Here is a 22,892-nt window from a genome sequence, read left to right on the forward strand (position 1 = left end):
ATCTGAGAAATTAGAATAGGAAAAAACCCAATATAATACTCTAATTAAACTAGCTGACCTACCATCTGAAAAATTTATATTCAGTGTAAATCAGTGCAATTGTGCAAATGAATGAGTTTTAGTGCATGTCTTAATCCTTGTATATTAAAAATTGTAGCAAACCTACTTAAAATGGTATGCTTGCTTGCCTGTATATTACTTTGTTACTATTCAAATCAGTTACCCATACATAGAGCCATAATACATACAGCACTTAACAAACATATATATAATATCATTTCCTTTTATAGCTGTTTTTTTAAACCACCTATTAAATTACATAGAATGATTCCCAAAACCCTTATTCACGTTGCATAGCACCTTATACTTACACTGAGAGTAGTCTTAAGAAATCAGTGGGGCTACTTGTAGAGTAAAGTACAGTGGGCATATTTACAAAGTTCATTCTCTTTGCAGATGTACTACAGATTCCAGTGGTATTTCCTCTTTTTTTAAAATGGGGAGTACTGCTGGAAGTGGTATATCTTTAAAACCAGAATGACCTGTATAAGTTTGCTGACTATACTATATGAGTAAGGGTTTCATGATCTGGCCTGTAAAATGGTTGTCATTTCCTGTTACATTTTCCATAGAAGCAGATAGGACAAGCACACACAATACAACCAGTTAGGTGAAGAGGAGGGCAAGGGGGAGAGGAATTTCTTGAAAGCAGCCAAAAGAGCGGGGCAAGAATGGCTGAAGCCAATTCATTAAAAATGCAAGCACATATTAATAGGTAATGTTTTGCATAGTCCTGTTTGTTTATAAATCCTGCATCCGGTGTGCCTTTTTTTCTCAACAGAGCAATATTCAAGTGAGTCCATATTCAAGATGATCTAAGTCAAAACTATACAGTTTATTATTATGCTTTTGATTCTCTGTTTATATCCAGAATTTGTTGTTGTTTATATTACAGTGATGCCTATGGACTAGGATGCTGTGCTACTAAGGTTTAATCTGTGTAAGTTTCAAAACTTCATGACTTGATTGTGGTGAAGGCATGAATAAGTTATGCAAGTTGCGGCTGATGTTTGGACCAGACCCACACCATTATGTGTCCATCATATAGCCTACAGAAAAGGTATTTTTGAAATGTTATAAGAGTTTAAAAAAAAAAAAAAAGAAAGAAAAAAAGAAAACCCCAAAGACATTACTGAGAATTTTTTTTATCCTTTCACCTGTACATCTTTAGTTAACATGAGTCCAATTAATGTAATTGCTCAGAGAGTCATAATGACACAAGGTATAGCTTTTGCATATCTAAAATGTTGTCATTTTTTAGTCCATTGTCTTGAGATTTTCCAGGGTTAGAAATAAATATATAGGTCCTATTGGGAAATGGGCAATCTCCCCTCCCTAAGTGGATAAAGTTCCTATTTTTGAGACCATGATATATAGCACCTAACAGTGTTTGATAGAAAACCTGCTCCCTGACTGTACCTTGTCCATCTGAGGCAGGCAGGTGTAAACTTTAGGAGAAATTACTGATTTGGGAGTAGATGGTAAAAACATCCATCGGACAGATTGTTCTTTTTTGTCTGTCTGTTTTTAAAGATTGCAGCTTTCTTTAATGCTCAGGATTACAACGTACGTGTGTGTTGGCTGTTATATATAAACACAAACAAGTGAAATAGGCTAGTGGTCAAAGAGCAAGCAAGGGATCAAAGTGAATGATACTTGTATTTATCACTTGGCTTTTAAACTGGTCACATGGTTATTACCATCATGTGTGGTATCACATGCCCATACATGTTAGTGTATATACTACGTACTTCCATTAATATAAAGTACTTATGAATAGAGAGAATTTTTCATCCAAACCTTTTTCACCTTACAATCCACATTCAGGTTGACTGAAACATTTTGTGAATTCATGTAGAACTTTTCAAATTGTTTTGGTCAAAAACCCCCGAACAGTGCAGAAGAAACAATGATTTTAGTTGAATAAAATGTTTTGTTTGACCCAAGCTGATTTTTTTTTTTTTGGTTTTAATTTTTTGGTTCATTGAAAAATTGAAAAAAAATTCATTTTGGGTCACCCCGAAACAAAATATATTTTATTTTTTCAGTTAAGTAAAAAATCAGTTATTTGCACAGCTCTACTTCTGAATACATTTATAGGACACCCCCAATCAGGTCATAGTTCTCTGAACAATATTTTACTTACTTTAATTACAGATAACACCTAAGATGACTAACTGGAAGAGATGAGGATTATTTTCTCCTCGTTTGAGTCCTTCGTGCATTTGAGAACACATTGTGTTTAGTCAGTCAGTTTCCCCTGTTGTTTAGGTGGGTCTTTCGCACAACAGTGAGTAAGAAACAAACATAATAATGTGATTATGAAACTATGAACATTGGCAGAACTATTCTGGGGCAGGAGTAGTACCTAAAACTACTTTTAGTTCAATTTATGAATTAAAAAACCCTGAAGCAGTTCAACCTTTTTTTAATTAATTAAAAAAAAAGCACAATAACAGTAAATTGGTAAGCTTTTAAAAAAAAACCCATTTCCTCCAATTGCAAGTAGAGTTTTTACCCTGAAAAGTGCCAGACTCCGTGAAGTGCCCATGGGACTTCACTGGTGCTATTGATTTTATGTAGAAGATGCTCAGATGCTACCATGATGGGCTGCGGTATAAAACCCTGAGATGGACTTATGAAATTGACCAGATTGCAAACAGTCCCTTTTTTCTAGATGTTGTCTTAGCCTCAGACACTGTTGTTCATCTAGGGCCTGATCCTGTCCCCACTAATGTAAATTGTCAAAACTTCTCTTCTCCTCAGGGAGAGTAGGAGTGCACCAGTAGGGTAAACTCCTGCTCACAGTTATGCTAGTGTAAATGGATAGTAACCCTTTTAGCTTTAAAAGGAATGTAGCTCAGGTTTGCACCTGTGCATGAACAGAATTTGGTGCTCCAAGCCAAAATTAAACTCCTTTGGTCAAATACTGCCATCAGATACATCCAAACAACACCATTGAATGGAGTTCAGGTTGGCTTCATTGAGGCTTTACATATAGAATATTGAGAAAAGAAACATAGTTATATTTTTTGGAATTCTAGTCAGAAATTATTTAGGATGCTTTTGTCTTGGTCTAGAGGTGCTGCCCTTCTCCTCTACACACACTTCAAGAGACTTGAGAGTTTTAAAGAAATCATAATTAAGCAGACTATGCTAGTCTCCCTAATTAATCTATTCATTATTTTTGCCTTATATGTTGCTATTCCTAAATAAAACAATGCCTATGTTTAAGAAAACTCCACCAGAGTGGTCCTTTGGGGCCATCTGCCTGTCCCAAGTCAGGGTAAAGGAGGAGGGTTGGGCGTGGGGCTAGCAACCCCACCCCGTAAAAAATCAACTTGCTACAGAAACACCAACAATAGAGATATCAGAGACTTTTATCCTGGAAAAAGAAGGTCTTCAATTCGAAGATGCATGACGCTGGGTGGTGAAAGCCGTGAGGAAGCCACTAAGCCGATCACCCTTCTTGCAACCAGGAGGATTACCATCGGCACATGGAATGTGAGGACCATGTACAAGTCAGGAAAGACGGCGCAGGTTGCAGTAGAGATGAGGAGCAACAACCTGACCCTACTATTAGCGAGACAAGATGGATACAAGCTGGACAGAGGCGACTGTTGGCAGGAGAGCTGTTGCTGTATTCCGGACATGAAGAGAGCGACGCACCCCACACACAGGGAGTAGGCTTTGTTGTCTAAGCAGGCACAGAGAGCACTGATTGGTTGGGAGGCAGACAGCCCCAGGATCATCACAGCATCCTTCAGAACTAAAATGAAGAGGATTAAGATGAATGTTGTTCAGTGCTATGCCCCAACCAATGACAGCGAAGAGAAGGATAAAGACTATTTTTACAATAGACTTCAGAAAATATTAGAGACTCTCCCAGACAAAGATATTACCATTCTTATGGGAGACTTCAATGCCAAAATTGGACTTGACAATACAGGATACGAACAAGTCATGGGGACCCACGCTCTGGGAGAGATGAGTGAGAATGGAGAGAGATTTGTGGATCTCTGTGCATTTAACAACCTGGTCATAGGAGGCAGCATCTTTTCTCACAAGCGGATCCACAAGAGTACCTGGGTATCGCCAGCAGGCACGACAGAAAACCAGATCGACCATGTCTGCATTAGCAAGAAGTTCAGAAGATCTTTGCAGGACGTTAGAGTTAGAAGAGGAGAAGACGTAGCGTCCGACCATCACCTAGTGGTGGCCAGATTGAAGCTGAAACTGAAGAAGAACTGGATAGATGCGTCAGATAGAAGAGCGAAGTACAACGTCAGCCTTCTGAAGGACCACAAGACCAAGGAAGATTTTGGACTAACGCTGAAGAATAAGTTTTCAGTATTACAGGATCGGTCTGAGGAAGAGGAAGACAGTGTACTCAACAGATGGCAGAAAGTGAGAGACACACTTAGGTTAGCATGCCAGGAAGTGCTTGGAATTAAGAAACACCAGCAGAAAGAGTGGATTACAGCAGAGACCTTGATTAAGATAGAAGACAGAGAAGAAGAAGAAGGCAGCAGTTAACAACAGCAGGACTAGAGCAGCAAAGGCCAAAGCTCAAAAAGAGTATGCTGAAGCCCACAGAGTAGTGAGGAGGAGTATTAGGAAGGATAAGAGAGATTATGTGGATGGACTGGCAGCAGAAGCGGAGCAGGCAGCATACAGCGTCAACATGAAACAGCTGTATGACACCACCAAGCGACTGTCTGGAAAGTTCAGCAAGCCAGAACGTCCCGTCAAAGACAAGCAGGGAAAGTCTATAACAGGAATAGAACAACAGATGAATAGATGGGCAGAGCACTTTGAGGAACTCCTGAATGGACCAGCACCACCAAATCCACCAGACATCAACCCAGCCAACGAGGACCTTCCAATCAATTGTGACAAACCAACCAGAGATGAGATCAGAAAAGCCATCATCATGATGAAGAACAGGAAGGCGGCTGGACCTGACGATATCCCAGCAGAGGCCCTGAAAGTAGACCTGGATGCTTCAGTGGAAATGCTGTACCCCCTTTTTGAGAAGATATGGGAAGAAGAAGTGATTCCGGCAGACTGGAAAGAGGGATACCTCATCAAAATCCCCAAGAAAGGAGACCTTAGCAACTGTGCCAACTACAGAGGAATCACACTTCTGTCGGTGCCAGGGAAGGTCTTCAACCGAGTCCTTTTAGAGAGAATGAAGGATGTAGTCGATCCACAGCTAGGAGATGAGCAGGCAGGCTTCCGGCAGAATAGATCATGCATGGACCAGATAGCAATGCTCCGCATCATAGTCGAGCAATCTATGGAGTGGAACTCCTCATTGTATATCAACTTTGTTGACTATGAGAAAGCGTTCGATAGCGTGGATCAAGAGACCTTCTGGAAGCTCCTTTGGCACTATGGCATCCCAGCAAAGGTGGTTAATTTGATCAAGAACTCATACGACGGCATACACTGTAGAGTGATCCATGGAGGGCAGCTCACAAACAGCTTCCAGGTGCGAACCGGAGTCAGACAAGGATGCTTGTTGTCTCCATTTCTCTTTCTCCTCGTTATTGATTGGATTATGAAGACATCCACTTATGAGCGCAGGAATGGAATTCAGTGGACTTGTGGACCCAGCTTGATGATCTGGACTGTGCCGACGACCTTGCACTCCTTTCACACAGCAAACAGCAGATGCAAGAGAAGATCAACATAGTGGCAGCCACGTCATCACAGGTTGGCCTCAACATCCACAAGGACAAGACCAAGATCCTCAAGATCAACTCCATCAGCAACGACCCAGTCACACTGAATGGAAGCCCCCTGAAAGAAGTGAAGTCCTTCACCTACCTAGGCAGCAGCATCGACCGGCAGGGTGGCACAGACGCAGACATCAAAGCAAGGATTGGTAAGGCAAGAGCAGCTTTCCTACAGCTCAAGAACATCTGGAGTTCCAGAGGGCTGTCTTTGGCAATAAAGATTCGACTGTACAATTCCAACGTGAAAACAGTCCTACTGTATGGAGCTGAAACCTGGAGGACAACTAAAACAACCACTAGAAAGATCCAGATCTTCATTAATAGCTGCCTTAGAAGGATTCTTCAGATCCGCTGGCCAGACACCAACAGTAACATCCACCTCTTGGAGAGGACCCGTCAACCCCCAGTAGAGGAAGAAATTAGAAGGAGAAGGTGGGGCTGGATAGGACACACACTACGCAAGCAGCCAACCAACATCACCAGACAGGCATTGCGGTGGAACCCCCAAGGCAAGCGGAAAAGAGGCCGTCCTAGAAACACCTGGCGATGCGACCTTCAGGCTGATAGCACAAAAATGGGCTATACCTGGAACCAGCTAGAGCAAATGGCCCAGGATAGAGGACTCTGGAGATCTGTTGTTGGCGGCCCATACCCTGATTAGGGTGACGGGCATGAATGAATGAATGAATGATATGTTTAAGAAAAAGTTCTTGTCAATTGGATACTATTTTTCAAACAAACTGATTAGGGTAACTATATACTGAGAGAGCTGTATTTGCTCAGTGATAGTATATTCTCACTTCTCAAAAAGAGATTATGGCGTCAAAATAGCTTATTTTCAAATACATTTTATGCAGTGTTAAAAGGTGTGCTTCACAGCAGATAGCTGTGCTTTACTATAGTAGAGAGTATATTTATGAAGTTGCATCTAATGACAATTCATCTTTTGTCCACTCCTGGGACAATTTGGTGTCTCGTTGTCAGCTAGAAGTGCTGTGTTCTCCTGCAGAAAGCCATTTCCATTCTACCAGAGAGTTAACTAAATGTGTGGCAAATGTCAAACAATAAACATTTTGCTGCAACAATCAACTCTGAGGGCACAGGTTGAGATATGTTTGTGCCACGATTATTTTTTTGGATGAATCCGTTCCCCCTTAATTGTAGTTATTGCTAGATATTACTTACTCCTGCCACGAGTGCAGGGGACTGGACTAGATGACCTCTCCGGGTCCCTTCCAGTCCTAAGATTCTATGATTTTTATTGTATGTTTCAAATTAAAAATCAAAATACCCCAAAACACTGTTGCATAGTATGGCTGGAAGAGCATAGTTGCCAGATATTAAGAACTCAAAATAGCTCAAACAGTAGCCCTATAATAGGGGACACTGGACCCCTAAACGTAGGGGGCTTTGTTGACATTAATTACAACAATCAATGAAAGTGTATGGAGATAATAGAAACCTACAGCCACTGCTCTAGGAATTTTCTTGCTGGGATAACTGTCAATCATCTTGAACTAGAGGCAGCAACAATAGCATAAAAAAGCCTTGTCTAACTAACAAAGTGGCTGGAGAAGACTGCTACCACCTGGCTGCTGATAAAATCAAAGGCAGGTCTGGAAAAACTGCCCAAAATGACAGGAAATGTATGGTTGTGGAAAGACAGCTCTGTGGCTTAGTTCCAGGTGGCAGAGTTGCAGTGTCTGCTGCCGAAGAGATACAGCAGATTAATGTGCCAGACTGTCAGGAATACTGTCCATGAATTTTAATTGGCTGGTCATTCCACTCTACAGCTGGTGTATCCCCCCAAGAGGAAGTGGTGGAATGACCCACTAGTAAAATGCTTAATACCGAAAAAAGTAATACAGCACTTCTGGAGTCTATAGTAATCACTAGCCAGCCATCATTTATTTTTATTTTATTTTTTTTATTTTACATAGGCCTGTTCAAACTTGGAGCTACAGAACTTCTGTGTGGTATTCTCTGCTCCACTGTGAGACTATATTGAACATTTCCCCCCACTAAGCTGGGCTGTGCCCAGTTTCACCCCCAACCAATTTTCAGAGTATGGGCTCTATCAGTCTATCAGAGAGCAGCCACCCTGCTGTGATTCTGAGAGCTACATTTCCTCCAGCAGGAGGGTGGCTGAAGGTAGGAGAAGACAAAAGCGGTTTTCCCTGCAAAAGCAGCTGCTATCTGTATGAAAAGGGAGAGCAGGGCCAGCTGAAGGGGGAGGCTGCTCCTCTGTAACCATTCATTCCCAATGCATAGCTTTTAATTAAAACTATGTTCTGCACATAAAATGAGCCCACATTCTCTATGCTCTGTCACAGGTAGGCAGACCAGTGGGAGGAGTGGCTGTACAGGGGCAGGAAGGCTTTTGGAAAGAGGAGAGAGGGTGCAAGGATAAAGAAGGGTTTCAGGGCCAGTCACACTTGTTGGCAGGCTGAGAGGAGAAGTTGTGAAGGGCAGGTGAGCAGCAGATGAGATACAGAGGAGAGGGGTCTGGAGACAGTCATGCAACAGGCCAAGTTTCAGGACAAAGGACAGCTGGTAGCACTAAGTTGCAGAAGTAGTGGTGGATATGGGGGGTGCAAAGCTAGGAAACCCCCAGATGGTCAGAAGCAGCTGCCTGGGCAGGGAAGGCATTGGAGGAAGGCTTCCTCAGGCCAGTAACAGGTGGCAGGGTGTAGGTCCAGAGAAGAACCCACTGGGGCAGAAGCAAGAGTTAAGACCAAGATCGAAAAGAGAAGGATACGGCATCTCCTCTTGCTTATCTCTTCCCTTCATGTCTCCCAGTGTTTGGGGTGGGGAGCACTGGGGAGCTTCCAAATCTTGGCTGAGGCTAGATGGTTTGACTCCACAAGGAAGAGTGAAGGACATCTCAGTTGCTGACACTGGAGGAGTTAGGTGCAAAGCAAGCCCATGTGCACTCTTAACCTTCTGTGTCTCCTCTCTAAACCCTGGCAGCCATAAATTTTGTGGCCTGCCAGCACCAATCCTAAATGATGACGCTTACCCTGGACCACCTGGCCCCTCATGACAATGATAGTTACTTGCTGCTTGTTATTTGATAGTGAAGAAGCAGTGGATGAGCCAGGCAGTGGAGTGAGAGAGGTTTGCCTGTTAAGCAGACTGTAACCAGAACATCTGAGCTCAGGAGGAAGGCCGCGTGTGTGTGTGTGTAGTTTGTTAATCATGAAGGTAAACCCCAGGGAGTAGGTAAATTTGAACCATATCCTAAATGTGCATGCATGTTAAAAGCAGAGTGGAAACACCATGTGCTTACAGATTAACAAAAAGGAATATTTTAATAAGATCCATGGCTAACTCTCCGCTAGACATAGTCCAATAATTTCTTAAATAAAAACAACACTGACCATTCCCAAATCAAAATTTGTTGTTAAATCAATTTAGAGATGAACACACAATGTAAACCCAAAGTTCTAGTACTTCCAAATTGTAGAGTAAGTTTGACTCTAGATACAGACATTCACTTTCAGGTCAAATAAGTTAATGTAAGTCATCTCTTCCGGCTAGTTGACTTGCACATTTCATCCTCTGGTTCTCTTTTAATTCCTGGTTGTATGCTGAAGTAGTTCAAGAAGTTTGTTGATATATATATAGTGGCACTGAAGTTCAAAATGACCAAGAACTTTCGAAAGCATAGGACTGTGCTGGTATTCTAATCCTCTTCCTGGGTCAACTGAATGACGGAACTTGAAACTAAAGGTGAGAAGCTAGCTGCCCGCTAGAAAGTAATTAACATGCTTTGTTATTTTTGTTCCCTTTTGTAACAGTAGCCCCTGGAGTCAGTGCATACTGACATAGGGGCATAGCCTTTTGTAATCCTGACACCCCCACCACCATATGAATGTGTCCAAAGAATCAAGCAGTCTCTTACTGATGCTTCTGTGTGCCACACCTTTATTACATGTATCTTTTCAGTTGATAAATTAGAGCACTTCAGTAACCATTGGCAGATGTAGTTTCTAGCATGCCTGTCTGAGGCCAGATTTTCAAAGCTAGCTGCATGAAAATAAATGAGCACAATTCCAAATGTTGAACTTTGAGAATCTGCTGCACTGGTGCTTTTGTTAATCCTAAAAGATTAAATGGATTTAATACCTTGGATTACATTTGTACTAAATTTTTGTGATGGTTCAATACATTTTTAAACTTTTTAAAATAAACACAAGAAATAAGCAAGAAAGTGGTTTTTGAAGTGCCCTGGTTTATGAAATTCAAATGTCTTGTAGAAGAGGGACTTTTATAACTGAAAAGTCTGTTGATAGCTGTCCTCCCATATTAATCAATAGCAGAAAAGAGCATTTCCTAGTCTGTCACAGCTGTAAAGAATGATTTTTTTCAACAAGCCAGTGAATTAATTAATGCTATCTATTCTCCCAGTTCTGACCAAAGGTTGTCAGATTCCCTTAGCCCATATATTGATCTGTAATATAACCTTCCATTTCCTGCTTGTGCTATTAAGTGAAATAAAATTCATAATAATTGCACTCCTGAGCAGCTGTGCACCTATGTAGTGTTGTGGGGTCACCAGAGAAAGTTGCTACACGTAGTACTTGAGGAGAACTTCCCTTTGTGTTGATGAGCTGTGTTGTTTAATTAACATTTTCAATGTGGATGAATAGGAAGAATATTTAATATATTAATCAGCCTTAAAACAACTTTCCTTTTTTTATGTGCCAAAGCCAAATATAGTATTTGCGTTCATTAGAGTTAAAGTACTTATTAGCTGCCTTAGCGCATTTTTCCAACAATAATAATAATGATGGGCTTTAAGTAAACTAAAACTCATTAATCTCCTGTCCCTTTTTTTATTTATCTGATGCCAAAAGCAATACATCTTTGTACTCTACAGCAGATTAGAACTAAGCTGTGGATCATGCCTCCTTCCTAAACAAAACCTGCAAAATTATCAATTTCCACAGCTAACATTATCTCTCGTCTCAGAAAGCTGCTGCTTATTGTTAACTGAGTGTTTTGTTTATGCAGATATCTGTGGGCAAAGGTTATACATTCTTTCCTTTCTCACTGTTCTGTTGTATGGTGGCTGCAGGGACCCAAAATCTGTGTTACAGTTTGTGCAATTCAGAACCTGTTGTCCTAAAATATAAAACATACACATTTGCCTAAATTGAGAGAGAGAGAGAGAGAGAGGGGCAGATTCTCTCCTGTGTCAGAGCTCTGCCCTGGCTCCAACACCACTTAGAAGTAGGTTCCTTAATGGATCCCACATCAGTGGAGGAAAAATGTAACAGAGCTCCACCACAACCTCTCCTGCCCCTGACTGTCCCCTTACGCCAGAAAAAGTGGGGTGGGGCGGGGCAGAGGCACAGGGCCAGCAGCGGCACAAATATGCCATAAAGGAGTTTCCCTATGCCTAGGGAATTCTCTGCTGGAGTTGTATTATAGTATAATATTATACAGCACAAAGGGGCCATAAATTCTCTTGAAAATGTAGTCCATGGACACAAGACAGAAGACTTTAATCAGCATCATTTCTTCCCCTATGTGGTTTCTGTAGTGCCAGGGCCTCTCAAAAGGAATATGTATCTTTGCCCATATGGTGAGGCAATATGTCAAATGGAGGTACTTCAAGAACACTATAAACCAGTTTATGGACTTTTTACTGCTTAGTTAATTCTCATTCATCACAAAGTTGAAGTTCTTTGACAGTACTGAACAATGTCACCTGACTTAAATAGTCAAGGTATGAACATATGATACTTTAGATTTTGCTGAAGCTATTCATTTTGTTTGTCAACATTACATTCAGACATTGCACCATTAACTCTAAAACACATTTATAATGTAAATTATGATGAAAATGAAATGTAATACCATGAAAACAGTATAGTGCTACCGCTCCCTGTCCCTTCTCATACTCATTAACTCTACTACCAACAAATATTTTGTCATTAAAATTTAGAAACCTCCATTTTTTTTAGAATGAATTTGGGGTGTTTAATATAGTGTGTGTGTTCATAGGAAAAAGTAATTACTGATTTGTTTTTATCAGGACAATGTCTCTATTTCAAAACTTTCTTTTAGTTTTTTTAGCTGTGATTTGTTGGTAGGAGTTCTGCATCAAAGTTGTCCATTGACAACCTAAACTTTGACGCAGAATACCTGTTCAAAATAGAATGGTTCCTTTTGGTACATGATCTTTTTCTTCCATCACCATGGTGCCAAGCCCATCACAATAAGACGCCGATTAGCAAGAGACTGTGTTCTGTATTCATCATGTCACACAATTCTCTAAGCTGAAAATAAGTTAGCCAACTCAAAATCTGTGCTCAAGCATCGTAAGTTCCTTCAGAGTGGTTCTCTGCATAGTGAGCACAATGAGAAACATCAGAGGCCTCGGAAAGATACTTAACTTGTTCAAGAACAACTCAGCAATTAAGCAAACCATATTTTTGCATAGTCTGTCTTCTTGCTTCACCAGAGAAAGTAATTCTGGTCCCATTTCAGATGCTTTGACTCTCTCCTGTAAGTGAGCCAACCACTAAAGTGCATTGGATATACCTTCTTAGAAGGTGTTGAGGAAGACTGAAAACCTCCACTAAATTTTTTAAGATGCAATAAAAATAAAAAGCAAAATATAAAAGCCTGATGTCATTTTATGGAATATTATACTAGAAAATACCACAAATACTGTGGCAGTTGTTGTACTACATCGTAATTACTGATTTTATTTTATGACAAGCAAGCAGGATATTCATAGTCCATTTTTGCTTGGTTACATCAATGACTGAGTTTAAAGGAGAAATGAATCACAATTTATCCATGATCATTGCTGAGTATTAACATCAGGCCTTCTAAAGATGTTTTTGGTTGTCTCTACCAATATTCCTGTGATGGCAGCAACAGCCACAGATTTAGCAAAAGTAATATCTAGGACTTTTTTGTATCTTCAGTCCAAGAATCTGACCTCAGTTTCTTCCACATGTGTAGCTGGAAAAGCCCCAGGTGTCTCCACAAGCCTAAATCTCAGTATTTTTCTCTATAGGCCCCAGTCTCCCTAGAAACTACTCAGTGAGCCCTCACTACCCTCCCCTCCCCCCACCCCAAAGCCATCAGATATCTCTCCCCATGGGTCCTAGTCCTTCCCCAAGAACCCTAATCCATCCCTATAACCTTCTATCCCCTCCAGAAAGCCCCAGGCCCACTCCACAAGCCCTACTCCTCTCTGCCCCCAAGAGGTACTGTAATTTCTTCGGAGCCCTGTGGCACATGGTGTGGGTTGGTGAGCCAACATATTGTTTCTATTTTGTTTCTTCCCCCATGCCATTATGGTAGCAGGAGCCCCTAACAGTACATTCCTTAGCTCCTCCCCTGTGCCGATGTGGTCAGTAGGGGAGTAGCTCAGGGCACAGCTCCTTTGATGCTCCCCTTCCACTCTCTCTTTTGAGAGCCATTGTTCAGCTGAGACAGGGAGGAGGGGAAGAATGAGAGAGATACTGCAGATGGTTTTCTTAGGCCTGGTCTACACGAGGACTTTAAATCGAATTTAGCAGCGTTAATTCGAATTAACCGCTCAACCGTCCACACCAGGAAGCCATTTAATTCGACCTAGAGGGCTCTTTAGTTCGAATTCGGTACTCCACCCGGACGAGGGGAGTAGCGCTAAATTCGACATGGCTATCTCGAATTAGGCTATGTGTGGATGCAAATCAAACTTAGTAGCTCCGGGAGCTATCCCACAGTGCACCACTCTGACGCTCTGGACAGCAGTCCAAGCTTGGATTCTCTGACAAGCCACACAGGAAACGACCCGGGAAAATTTGAATTCCTTTTCCTGTCTGGGCACTTTGAATCTGATGTCCTGGTTGGACATCGGGGCGAGCTCAGCAGCACCTTCAACGATGCAGAGCTCTCCAGCAGAGGAGTCCATGCAATCCCAGAATAGAAAGAGGTCCCCAGCATGGACAGACCGGGAAGTCCTGGATCTGATCGCTGTGTGGGGCGAGGAGTCTGTGCTTTCAGAGCTGCGCTCCAACAAACGGAATGCAAAGACCTACGAGAAGGTCTCCAAAGCCATGGCACTCAGAGGATACAGCCGGGATACAACGCAGTGCCGCGTGAAAATCAAGGACCTGAGACAAGGCTACCAAAAAGTCAGAGCGGCAAACGGACGCTCCGGAGCCCAGCCCCAGACATGCCGCTTCTACGAGGCACTGCATGCCATTCTAGGTGGGTCTGCCACCACTGCCCCACCAGTGACCATGGACTCTGAGGATGGGATAGTGTCGACGGGCAGTTCCTCGGCGATGTTCGCTGATGGGGAAGATGAGGAAGGGTTTGTGGAGGACGACGCAGGCGACAGCGCTTACAATACCGCTTTCCCCGACAGCCAGGATCTCTTCATCACCCTCACAGAGATCCCCTACCAACCCTCCCCGGCCGTTAACCCGGACTCAGAATCAGGGGAAGGATCAGTCGGTAAGTGCTATAAACATGGAAACATTTATTTTTTAAAAAACAGGAATAAAAACTATATAAAAACTATATAAAAACTTTTCCATATAAAACTATATAAAAAGAAGGTCCACACGTATAGGGATGGAACAGAAATCCTCTTGGGACACTTCCACGAAGCTCTCGTAGAGGAGCTCGAAAAGCCTCCGCAGGAGGTTCCTGGGGAGAGGTGCCTTATTTGGTGCTCCGTGGAAGCACACACTTCCGCGCCAGGCCATCCTAACGTACAGCGGAATCATTGCCTCCACCAGCATGGCAGCATACGGTCCTGGTCTGTGCAGGGATTCTAGCAGCATCCTCTCTCTCTCTCTCCGAGTTACCCGCCTCAGGGTAATCTCGTTCGGCGACTGCTGCATCTAATTAGGGCAATTAGTGTACTGTTACTATTGTGAATACTTGACTTTTACTTTGCATAGCAATGACCTTCGTTTAACAGCCATGTGTTGGAGGCCGCAGAGGAAAAGCACACAGTGATCTTTCCCAGGCACAGCCGCGAGGGGCTGGAACAGGGTCAGACTTTATGCTTTCCAGATTGCCTTCAGCGGGAGGGCACAGCTATCCATTAACTGTTAAGCAGCCTATAGTGTAGGGCTTACCAGGCCTGGCTGCTACACGGATTCAGCTGTACTGCCCCGCTTGTCCGATCTCCTGTGCAAGACCGCAGCCAATGAAAGCGTATTCCGAAATCTCAAACTTGTCCTGAGAGCTCGTGAGACTAGGTGCCCTGTATGGTCTTGTTCACAGAAACTGAGTAGACTGTGTTCAGTGTTCGCAAACATGTATCTTTTCAAGGAAATCACTTCCTTTTTCCCATCACACAGCTGCGGCTCTTTCACGAACTGCCCCGGCTTCCCCCTCACAGAGGCTGGCGCAGATTAGGCGGCGAAAGAAAAAGACTAGGGACGACATGTTCTCGGAACTGATGGCCTGCTCCAGAGCCGAGGCGGCCGAGCAGAGACAGTGGAGGGAGACCCTATGTCAGCACCAGCGCTCACACAGCGAACGGGAGGACAGGCGGCAGGAAGACCAGCAGGCGACTCAAACGCTGCTTGGGCTAATGAGGGAGCAAACAGACACGCTCCGGCGCCTTGTAGATGTTCTGCAGGACCGCAGGCAGGAGGAGAGAGCCCCCCTGCACTGTATCTGCAACCGCCATCCCCCGCCACAAAGTCCTGTCCCCCCCTCACCCAAAATAACAAGAAGGAGGGGCGCTAGGGGCCATGAAAACTGTCACTGCACCCCAGCAGAGCGCTCATGTACCACACAGCTCTCATGCCATAAATTTTGAGAAGTGCTTCCCTTCCTGGATCACCCAGTCCCAAATCCAAGTTTCATCCCCCCACTGTGTAGTTGAGTATTAAAAGTAGTTTGTTATTCACTGTTCCCGTCACGTTTTTCTTGTCAGAAGACTTTGTGTGAAGGGGGGGAGGGGTTTTTTAATTGCATAGGACAGCCTCCATTACCAGGGTACAGACTTGGGGGCAGGATCAACAGCAGGACACACACAGACTGCAGTCACTAGGCACCAGGGTCAGTCTGGGAGGTGTATGCTGTCCCGGGTCAGTCTGTGAGGTGTATGCTGCCCCAGGGTCCTAGCGCCTGCCATCCACAAATGGCAAGGCAGGCTGCCCTTACCATGCCCTTCCACCCTAGCCACGAGCCTCTCCGATGCCCTGAGCCCCAGCAAGAGCCCTCATCCACGGACACATACTCACCCTTCCCACACACCCCTCATCCCTTCCTACGCCCCAACCCCCAGCCCAGAGCCTGCATCCAAACTCCGTCCCAAAGACGGCACCCCTCACCCCTTCCTGCAAACCCACCCCTTCCTGCACACCCACCTGCAACCGTCCTCCCCCCAGAGACCGCTGTAGGAGCAGGAGCCTGTCATTCCTCTAGTGTAGAAGCGGTCTGTACATCAGTGCACACCGTACCCACCACAGTCTGCGTCCATGTTTCAACCCTAGAACAGGAATTCATAATTAAAGAAAACTTTGTTAATAATCAGTGTTCCATTAAATTTATTTTAAAACGTGTGTTGGAAGGGGGGAAACCTGGAGAACGGGGTATGTAACCGCAGATCGAAGTCAACAATAACTGAAACAGGCTCAGGTTCAGCTTCTCTGTAAATCAAGTGGACAGTCATAGGTTACCCTGCTCTCCGAGGAACCTAGCTTTCAAAGCCTCCCGGATGCACAGGGCTTCCCGCTGGGATCTTCTATCGGCATGGCTGTCTGGCTGAGCGTAATCAGCAGCCAGGCGATTTGCCTCAACCTCCCATCCCGCCATAAAGGTCTCCCCCTTGCTCTCTCAGAGATTGTGGAGCACACAGCAAGCAGCAATAACAACGGGGATATTTTTTTCGCTGAGGTCCGAGTGAGTCAGTAAGCTCCGCCATCTTCCGTTGAGACGTCCGAAAGCACACTCCACCACCATTCTGCACTTGCTCAGCCGGTAGTTGAAGAGCTCCTTCTCACTGTCCAAGGCGCCTGTATAGGGCTTCATGAGCCAGGGCATTAGTGGGTAGGCTGGGTCCCCGAGGATCACTGTAGGCATCTGCACATCCCCAACCGTTATTTTGTGGTCCGGGAAGAAACTACCTGCCTGGAGGCGTTTAAACAGACCAGAGTTCCTGAACACACGCGCGTCATGAACCTTGCCCGGCCACCCGACATAGATGTTGGTAAAACGTCCCCTATGGTCCACCAGTGCTTGCAGCACCATAGAAAAGTAGCCCTTTCGGTTAATGTAATGGCTGGCCTGGTGGGCTGGTCCCAGGATAGGGATGTGAGTGCCATCTATAGCCCCACCGCAGTTTGGGAATCCCATCGTGGCGAAGCCATCTCTGACGACCTGGACGTTTCCTAGAGTCACTACCTTTGAGAGCAGTTGCTCAACGATTGCGTGGGCTACTTGAATCACAGCAAGCCCTACGGTAGATTTGCCCACGCCAAAGTGGTTCGCTACTGACCGGTAGCTGTCTGGCGTTGCAAGTTTCCAGAGGGCTATGGCCACTTGCTTCTGCACACTCAGGGCTGCTCGCATCCGGGTGTCCTGGTGCTTCAGGGCAGGGGACAGCAAGTCACAGAGTTCAAGGAAAGTGCCCTTACGCATCCTGAAGTTTCGCAGCCACTGTGATTCATCCCAGACCTGCAGCACTATTCGGTCCCACCAGTCCATGCTTGTTTCCCGGGCCCAGAATCGCCGTTCCACACCATAAACTTGACCCATTGCCACCATGATCTCCACTGCGCGGCGTGCCCTGCTTTGAGAGAGGTCTGCGCCACTCTGTGACTTCCTGTCCTCACCGCGCTGACGGAGCCTCCTCGCCCGATTTCTCAGCAGCTGACTGTGGAAGAGGTGGACGATAAGGTGCGAGGAGTTGACAACGGCCATAAGTGCAGCGATGATCGCAGCGGGCTCCATGCTCGCAGTGCTGTGGCATCCACGCTGTCACTGACCAGAAAAGTGCGCGAACAGATTTCCCGCCGGCGCTTTCAAGGAGAGAGGGCGGGAGTGATGGTTGAATGATGACAGTTACCCAAAACCACCCTCGACACATTTTTCCCCCAGCAGGCATTGGGGGCTCTACCCAGCATTCCAATGGGCAGCGGGGACTGTGGGAACTGTGGGATAGCTTCCCACAGTGCACCGCTTCCAAAGTCGATGCTGGCCCTGTTACTGTGGACTCAGACAGTCGAATTAGTGTATTTAGTGTGGATACACAAATTCGACTTCATAAGGTCGATTCCACAAATTCGAGTTAAGTAGATTCGAAATAATCTTGTAGTGTAGACGTACCCTTAGTGAAGCAGAGGGACAAGACAAATTTGGAAGGGACAAAGTTTGTGGTGTCTAAACTGGTGAATTTGTCCCACCAACTTTCACCACACACGTGCACTGTAATTACATCTGTAACCACCAACACTATTATAGAGCCATGTGCTGGAATCTTCTTCCTATGTCTTTGCCACCATTTCTAGATGTGAGTGGCTTTTTTACTTACTTTCGTATTTTTAATAGATTTTATTTGGTGGGTCTCTGTGTCAAGTTACATTTACCTCAGAGGTTAAAGTCTGTCTGAGTTTGTTTTGTTTATTCTTATGAATCATGTCTTTTTCCTGTGGGGGTGAGGGAACACCCCTTGTTTGTTTGTTTTTTCCACATTGTCTTATACTGTCATGATCTTTAAGTATGTGGGGAGAAAGGGGCTACTGGTTCTTTGAGCATGCACCATGGTATGGCACAGTATAACTTCCATTTTCTTTCTTCATCTTAGAGCACTTTAAGAAAATCAGCAATCTAATTATTGATCGATAAAAGAAAAGGAATTAATACTGTATCCTCTGTAGGTAGGAGTATTTAACAATGAACTCTGCTTAAACTTCATAAAAGCCTCTTCAGCAAATCAGCAGAAAAATATTGATCTTAAAATAAGCATGTGAATTTTTATTGTATTTTGTGTCTCCACTGGAGGACCACTACTTTATTTAGCTAGAGTTCATTCTTTAATTTTATCGTCTTAGTCTGTTGTCCGTAAAGGCTTTTTTCTTTATGTTTAAGTAAGATCTGTAACTGCCCAGTTTTGCTGACTTTCCTTTTCGCTAGAGCATATTGACTCCTGAGAGCTAGAGAGAAGCTTTTAAGATCATATTGCCATCACCAAAATCTCAGTAACATAACGATGGATTTCTGGTATGTCTGTTAAATGGATAAGTAGGATGCCAAGTGCAATAATTACCTCTCTCTCTACTTTAGCTCACAAATCAATTGATGTTTATTGTGAACCACCATATTCATAACATATATTTTAATTACATGCACGTTTTTATTTTTAAAACCACATATCTCTCTAGGTTAATCCTACTTCTGTCACAGTTGACTGTGTTTGGTAATATAAAACTGCAACTTGGCCACTCTGCAATTTTTCATAATTTCTTCCTTATTTTTTTCTCATGTTGAAGAAATTTTGAAAAGTTAGAGCTGAAAAAGTGGAGGCAGAGGAGGAAGGAAAAAGAAAAAGGTGCAAAAGTGAAAGAAAAAAGCTCTTGGACATCACTCATTCCATTGTATTCAGTAGCCCAAAGAAAAGGGGGAGGGGAGCGGATCAAAAATCCAAAACTGTCTACATTTGTTTGGTTTTCAAAAATCAAATTAAAGCATAACTTCAGTTTTGAAACACATGAACTTTTTGGTTTCATTTCAAAATTTCATTTAAAAACAACAACAACAACAAAAAAACACATTTCCTGGGGGAGGGGGAATCGTTTTTGAAGAAAATCCCATTTTTCTTCAGGAAAATATTTTGTCCAAAAAATTTCAAACAGCTCTAACAAATGTAATAGAGGAAACTTAAAATGTCAAGGAAATATGTTGTTGACTCTGGATAACATTGTCTTTAACTTCAATTACCTATTTATTGTATAAATGATTAGTTGAAATGAAAGTAACAATGTTCTTTTAGCTGACATGGTGTATGTAGCTATACAACTATTATGATTTTGCATCATTCTGAAAAGAGACTTTAAGTATTCAGAAATCTTTCTGCTGAGGGCAGGTGCCGTGTTGTTTGCAGCTCAGTTGCAGTCTGTTACAAAGGGAAGACACTGTGCTTTTGTGGTGATGCCACTCTTTCTCGTTGTTATTTTGTTCTTTTTATTTAACCTAAAAGACAAATAATTTAGACTGTACCATGGAGAACGGTGAGAGTGACATTAGACATGGTAACTAGGGGTGTGCACAGACTCATATTTTAAGGCTGGAATGGGCTATCATTCTTTCTGGTCATTTAGTCTGACCTGCTGTGTAGCATAAGCCATAGAACTTCAGTTGGCAATTTCTACATGAAATTCATAACCTATGATGGAGCTAGAGAATATTTTGTAAAAAGATCTCCAATGTTGTTTTGAAAACTCCTGGTGATAAGTCCATCACATCATTGGTGAGTTGTTCTAGTGGTTGACTGCCATTGTTGTTAAAGATGTCCTATCTTAATTCTAGTCTAAATTGCTCAATTCAACTTGCAGTCATTGGATCTTGTTATGTTTTTGTCTGCAACACTAAAATTCCCTCTACTGTCAGAAATCTTCTCCCCATGTGGGTACTTATACACTGATCAAGACACTTCGTAACCTTTCTTGGTTAAGGAAAAGCTACCCTGCTGAATATACTTTATTGTAGGAAAGCTTAGAATGAGGTGGTAGAACAGCAACAGTGGAGCTACTAGGAGATCTTTTCTTGGAATGGTAAAATAGAAGTAGGTATAACAACCCAGAATGCAGTAGGGCTGGGGAGAGGACGATCCAATTTCTCCTTGAAGATACTGGAGCTGGGGAAAAGATGGTTGCAGCTCACTGAACTACCCACTTGCTATTCCCCAGAACTCTGGTTAACATTGCATGTTCCTGTGGCAGTGTACTTGTGTAGACAGAGGAAGAGTTTGTGAGGTAAAAAACTCAATCATGGTTTAAACTTTAGACAAAACACAGTAAGTTTTGTTTCCTAATAAAATTTTTGCAGAACCTTAGAAATAACACCTCCTTCAATTTAGGTATTTATTTCAGAGAGCTTGTGAACAGAACCCAAAGTAGTAGCAATGGTCAACTTTTGTGGTTTCCCTTTTTTCATTTTATTTGAAATTACCTTGCCATATAGTAATAGCCGCTATGTGGAACTTGGTTTGAACTGGTATTGCTGTTTTATACAGTGCATACATGAGCCCAGAATATTAGTCCAAGCACATTTTTAATAGTGAAAAGAAATCAAATATTATCCAATATGTCAAGAGTGAGACCTCGGAGATATTTATGTGAATTGCAGTAATGCCAAGTGGCCCTGACCAGGGATCAGGGCCTCATTTGGCTAGGTTCTAAACACACACACATAATAAGACAAGCCCTGCTCTAAAGATGACTAGACTTACAAGAGTGGCTGACACAAATAAATAGGGGGTGGAATTAAGGATAAACTGTGAAACAATGATCATTTGCTTAATAAGATGTGGTGTCAGCTCAGAAACCTAGCCATTATGGGTGATCTGGTAGGCGTTTTCAGCAAAATATATATATTGATGCCCCTGGGGAAAATGCACAGACTGGACAATAGACTTGGTACCTTGTTTCTGATAAACTTGCTCTTTTTTGGAGAAATTTAAATCTAGGCATGCATACAGCTTTCCCAAGAGAGAAACAAAAATTGTATATATTTAGTTTAGTTTACAGCTGTTTCGAGCTGCGCTATCTGTGCAGAGCTTGAGTAGTAGTGTAATTAAATCCATGTCCATATGCCTTTTTTTTCTTAAAAGAAGACAGCAGTTTTATTATTAATACTCCTATTTCAAACCCTTAGAGGTAGCCAATGATGATTAGTTGTTTACTGACTTGTACATTTTTTTCCCTCATTGCATGTGGCTTCACTATCAGTGCCTCATCCTTGAGTTTGATTTTTAAGTTTACTTTGTTTCTACTGATAACCCATTTTAAGAAACATCCACATTTTGAAGGTATGTCTTCGGTTTTAATTACAGGGCTGACAATTGCAGATCTTGTGATGCCATGGTAAATCCAGTTCATTCAAGATTGCTTATTTTAAATGGCGATAATACATGCCAAAAGTAATACTTATAAAGCCCCAGATCCATTACCATGTCCCAAATGGACCAAAGAGGGAAAATCCCACTGATAACATGTAAGGGTGAAGAAGTCCCATCCTCTCTTTAGTCCTTGCCTTTTCTTTGTATTTTGTTCCATATTTGTATTTCATAAAGCTGCACTCCAATCTTATTAAGACAAAAATAGAAGTAGCAGTTGGTTTGGGGTTTAATCCTGATGTTCCTAGTTTATTCAGTTCTCAGTCAAGCAAACTGCCATTTACAGCTGGGCAAATTTTTTTTGAGTGAACAGTAAATTAATCAAAAATGCAGTTTTGGAGTAACCAAAACTATTTGTGAATTGAGGTAGAATTTGGTGCATAGTCAGCCAAATAAAAAATTAGGGGGAAAATGTTGAAAAAGCTGAAATTATTTAGTTCAGCATTTTCAATATGAAATATTTTTTACTTTATTTTCAAACAACATTTGGTTTCTAGAATTTAGGCATATTTCTTAAAAAAAAACAAAAAAAACCAAAAAAAAAACCTACTTAAAAGGGTAACCACCTTCTCCCCCGCCCCTGAAAACAAAATTAAACACAAATATATATTTTAAAAAAGTCATTTCAGGTTGAATGGAATGTTTCATTTGACCCCAGTTTTCCATTTTGGTGAGAAAAACCAAACCTCCTCAGTTCTGGTTCGAAATGAAACATATTTTTTGTTCAGATTTTTCAGTTCAGCCACTGCACTAAAAAATCAGTTATTTGCTCAGCTCTACTCCTGTTGTCCTAACCCCAAATAAGTGTTAAACCTAAATAAAGTCTGGTGTAGATCACCCATAAGGGACTTTTGCACAAACTCACAGATTAGCTAAAATTAGGTAAAATTTTTCAAAAGTCCTGGAGTGACTTAGGATCTTAAGGGTATGTCTACACTACAAGCGCTACAACAGCAATATCTCAAGTATAGACACTTACTGCATGGACAATGGGATTT

The sequence above is a fragment of the Mauremys mutica genome, chromosome 7 (assembly GCF_020497125.1).
Source record: "Mauremys mutica isolate MM-2020 ecotype Southern chromosome 7, ASM2049712v1, whole genome shotgun sequence".
Classification (NCBI taxonomy): Eukaryota; Metazoa; Chordata; order Testudines; family Geoemydidae; genus Mauremys; species Mauremys mutica.